Source organism: Adiantum capillus-veneris, chromosome 23 (genome assembly GCF_014529385.1).
Source record: "Adiantum capillus-veneris isolate H3 chromosome 23, ASM1452938v2, whole genome shotgun sequence".
Classification (NCBI taxonomy): domain Eukaryota; kingdom Viridiplantae; phylum Streptophyta; class Polypodiopsida; order Polypodiales; family Pteridaceae; genus Adiantum; species Adiantum capillus-veneris.
Genome location: NC_140953.1, coordinates 141,213,788 through 141,219,185, shown reverse-complemented (window position 1 = coordinate 141,219,185; position 5,398 = coordinate 141,213,788).

The following is a 5,398-nucleotide window of genomic DNA, read 5'->3' as shown; positions in this document are numbered from 1 at the left end:
CAAAACCAGCACAAGTGGGAATGGTTGTTGCGGCACCACTCTCAGCCATAGAAGATATACTAAAAAGGATAAACGACATGATGAACAATATGCAAAAAGCACCTATGAGAGGACCAGGACAAGGAATACCTCCACAGGGATAGCCAATTAGGCCACAAAAATGGTGTGCAATCAAGGCTAAATGGACCAACCATGAGACCCACGAGTGCTACTTCAGACCAAAGTATGATGGGAATGTTCAGTACGTGCCCATGAGACCACAAGGACAACCCATGTACAGATATCAGCCTAATATGGCCCAAGCTCAAAGACCACCAATGGGTATGGAAAGACCTCAACCTGTGTTGGGACAACAACCTCCGTATCCAGAACATAATGCAGTGCCTATAAAGTACATGCACTCTGAAAGAGTCATATATGAACAAACATTAGTGCCTATTACACCCTATGTAGAGCCTAGTCCATCTACATTAATGGTAGAAGGAGATTGGTATAGTCCACATCCACCACCAATGGAAGAAACCGTGACTTATTATGCTCCACCAGAGCTCGCACCAATGTATTATGTAGCTAATCAAGGTGTCATACCTCCCATGGGAAGACCCATGATGAAGCCTAGAACAGGAAACTGTCATAACTGTGGTGTTGATGACCATTGGAAATACGAATGTCCAGATCTTGAAAAAAACCTCAAATCAATTGAAGCCTATTGCATACAATGTTACAAAAATGGAGGACACTTTCCGGAAGACTGTCCAAAAAATCCTTTGACCAAGGATAAAACCATATTAAACATAGTCCAAGTGTGCCTAGTAGCTCATCAAAGAGTGAACTGATTGTTCCAATCAAGCTAATCACTAGAGCCCAGGAAAAGAAAAAGAAACACAACCCCTCTTATGATTCGAAGAACATGAAAGTTTCTTCTCAAAGAATCAAAAGGAGCAAAAGCAAAAGATATGAGATGAGAAAACAAAAACAACGGGTTGAAATCTAAGAGAAAGCAAAGAAGCTAGCCCAGGACAAGTTGAAAGAAAGTGGCAGTGAATTCAAGGAAACAACCATGAAATCTAGAGGATCCATTCTGGTTGATAAAATTTTTGAGCCCATTAATGCCTCCTTGGAAGCCTACCAAGTAGGACTTAAAGCAGGCCAAAACATGGAAAACAAGTGGAAAAACTATCCATCTCCAGACATGGAAGCAGCTAAGCTGGAAGCTTATCAAAATTTGGTAAGAATCATGCAAGAAATGCTGGTAAAACAAAAACCCAAGCTTGAAAATATTGCAAAATCTAAAGAGCTTATGGTAGAAGAAACCAAAGCAAAATTCAATGTGGTGGTGGTAGAACCCCACCTTGAAACAAATGAACCAGAGCTTATAGTGCCGGACAACGAAGATGCCTTAGACGGAATTACATTCATAGAGGAAGACTGGCCAGGACACTTATGGAAAAAAGTGAGAGAGATTAATGATGGGAGCCTAACTTTAAAGTCAGCTCCTTTAGAGGAAGTCTAGTTGGATAACCTACCTGAACATGGATTTAAAATCCTTGTACAGGGATTACGGATCGAAAGCTTCAAGAATGTTGAAACCATTGACATTAAAAACATTACCTTCTTACTTGGGAGATAACGAAGACGAATCCATCATGTGAAAGACCACTCAAGTAAAAAGAGTTGAACAGACCCTAGAAGTAGACAACATTCATTCGATCGTGTCTACACCCATCCAATGCACTCTTACCTTGGGAGAACTGTTGAAACTCAGACCATACTTGTGGAATGATTTACAAAAAACCCTAGATAAGGTGGAGATAACGGGGTTAATCTCGAAGAATTTGGGAAAATTGAAAAATGAAATGGAAAACAAAGAGATTCGATCAGTTCCTATGAACAAGGTTGGAGAATATTATGAAGGGGAAGAAGGAAACACCACCCTCCGAGTGAAATATAATGACATTGAAACCATGGCAATACTGCATAGTGGACCTGGCATAGCCATAGCCACTAAAGCAGTATGGGAATTTTGGGGACAGCTAGCCATCAAACAAACTCGAATGAAATTGTAGTTGGCTGACGGACACATTGAGAGACCATTAGGGCTGCTTGAAAAAGTGCTAGTGAATTCCTGTGGAATTGAATATCAACACACATTTGCCATAGTAGACTTTGGAAAAAAACTCAACTATGAAATCATATTGGGAAGACCTTTCATGCGACAGGTTCAGCTTATCCAAGATTGGGGAAACAACTATATGTACTTGAAGCGAGTGGGGTCTATAACAAGAGTCAATCTAAAAGATCACACTTCTAGAGATGTCTTGAAAACACGCATCCAAGAGTTTGATTTAGTCTCTTCGGCTAAAACTAAATTCCCATCCTGGTAAAACAAAGACACTCCTATTTGGATGTGCGGCACTTCAGAAAACGGAAGCTTAAAACGAGAAGAATGTATCCTAGAAAGGGACTGCACTGATGAATCCTACGTACCTGAACCCTTTCTAGAGCATTTATTTGAGCCATTTGAGAGGACTCAAATTTTAGCGACAATGGATGTATGTGTGAATACGTCTATGCCTACTCAATTTTGCAATGAGGATGGCTACGACATAATTCCTATCCAAATGGTTACAATCCTTAATATTGAAAATGAAGATAAGGAACCCAAGGACTTAATGAAAGCTCAACAAGTCTTTTCAAACCTCTATTACGATGCAACTGATGAGTTAGATGAACACTCAGCTACCTCAGAAGATTTGGGGTCAGAAAAAGAGCATACGAGAGCTAAGTTACTCTTAAAGGGAGGGGAGGAAAATTTTTTTGACTTTCCAAACCAGAAATCAAGAAGACAAAAATGGTATAGACGACAGAGGGACACCGAAATTGTGAAAACACGACCTATGCCATCAGTCTGCAGTAAAACACAATTCCTGATGCAGATAGATGCTAATGATTGTGTCAAGGACAAAATAACTGGCAGATATCCTTCAAACAAAAATTCAAAAATGTCTCAGACATCGAGAAAAACAAGGAAGGGTACTCAAGAAAAATCATAGGATAAGAAACCACTCATGACCAAAGTCGAGCGAAAAAAGAAATATCAAGAGTTGAAAAAAACTCTAAAGGAGATATACACAACCAAAATGGAAACCATGGAAGAAGATGGTAAGGATGCAATGCATGTTCCATCCCATTACAAAAAGTATACTCTCCAAGATCAAAAAATCATAATTGAACAACTTGTGAGGGAACTACGAAAACAAGGTGAATCTTACGAAGGGCATGAAAATGCTAAAAGGGTAGACTTGGCTGAACCAGGAGAAGAGCCTAGACCTGCTTACATTGCGAATGACCTAACAGAAGAAGAAGAAAAGCTTTTGCTGAGCTTGTTAAAAGAATACCGAGATATCTTCTCTTGGTCTTACAAGGATCTCAAGGGTGTTGATCCAAAAATCTGTCAACATACCATACCCATGAGAGACGACGTGAAACCGAGTAGACAAAGACCATACACGTATAACGAGACATTTGCCAGTAAAATCAAAGAAGAGATTGAAAAACTACAGAAATCCAAATTCATTTACGAAATTGAACACACAAATTGGGTGTCCCCAATTGTGGTAGTACCCAAGAAGAATGGGAAATTACGAGTGTGTGTTAATCTCAAAAAGGCGAATGCAGCCACCCTTAGAGACAACTTTCCTCTTCCAATAACTGAGCATGTATTAGAACAGTTGCAGGAAAAGAAGCTTATAGATTCTTAGACGCCTTTTTGGGATACAATCAACTTTTGGTTGACCCAAAAGATCAGCATAAAACTGCTTTTGCAACAAAATGGGGTATATTTGCCTATCGGGTTATACCGTTTGGGTTAACTAATGCTCCAACCACGTTTCAAAGGTTGATGGGCTATGCTTTGAAAGAATATCTTAGGAACTTCTTAGAAGTATATATGGATGATCTATGCGTACATTCATTAATCCAGGCTGATCATTTTGAGCACCTCAAAAAGGTATTCGAAAAATGTAGACTTTATAGGATTTGCTTAAATCCTGAAAAGTGCACATTCATGGGAAGACAAGGAAAAATTCTTGGACATATAGTGTCTAAAAATGGCATAGCTACTGATATTGAGAAGATTCATGTCATTGTTGATTTGCCTAGACCAACAACAGTCAAGGGGGTACAAGCCTTCATGGGACATTGTGGATATTACTGACGGTTCATCTACATGTACGCTATAATTGCAAAACCCATGTATAGCTTGATTACACACTTTGAATGGACCGAGGCATGTGAAGAATCCTTCATGAAGCTTAAGCAAGCTCTCACCTCAGCTCCAATATTGAAAGCACCAAGTTGGGATAAGATATTCCACGTACATGTAGATGCTTCGAATTTTGCTATCGATTGTATACTAGCTCAACTAGGAGATGGGAAAATTGATTTTCCTATTTCTTATGCTAGCCGAAAATTGAACATGGCAGAAAAGAATTACACCACCAGTGAAAGAGAAGGACTAAGAATGATCTATGCCATTAAAAAGTATAGACATTATCTATTAGCCAACAAGTTTGTGTTCTTTGTGGACCACCAAGCTTTGTTGTATTTTGTCGACAAGCCATGCAGCACAGGGAGAATAGTGAGATGGTTCATCATTCTTCTCGAATTTGATTTCACTGTGGTTGTAAAAAGAGACACTACACATCAACGAGTAAATCATTTGTCAAGGATTGTTTCAGGGGAATCACCTAAAGGGGTAGACAATGATTTACCAGATGCCTATTTGTTCTCCATAGAAATGATACCTAGATGGTCGGAAAACATGGTGTCATTAATGACAATAGCTCAAGTGGATTCACAAATACCACTTCCTATCACAATCGGATTAATCAAGCAATCGGCTATGTATCAATTACTAACTGGAAGGCTATACAAAAGAAATCAAGACGGGATATTGCTCTTATGCATTAACCCTGAAGAAAAAGAGCAGTACCTAACTAAGTCAAGCACATGTTACCATAGTAGGACTTCACTTTGCGGAAGACCAAACTATGCAATGAATCTTGAGACTTGGAGTATTTTGGCTGACTATGAGGAGAGATGTTCGATCTTTTGTAAAGGATTTCCCTCAATGTCAAAAACAAACACCCATTCCTCATGTAACATTGTTTCAAATGTCACATGTTACTAAGTGGAGTAATTATCTAGTTACTTACTTATCGAGTCGAACATTTCCTGAGAATATGAGTAAATGCTATCAAAGAGCAATTGAAACTGAAGCAAGAGACTATGCTCTTATTGAGAACCAATTGTATCGGAGAGGTAAAGATCAACAATTGCGTCTTTGTGCGAATGAAAATGAGCATATTCCGATTATAGAACAAGCACATACTGGATT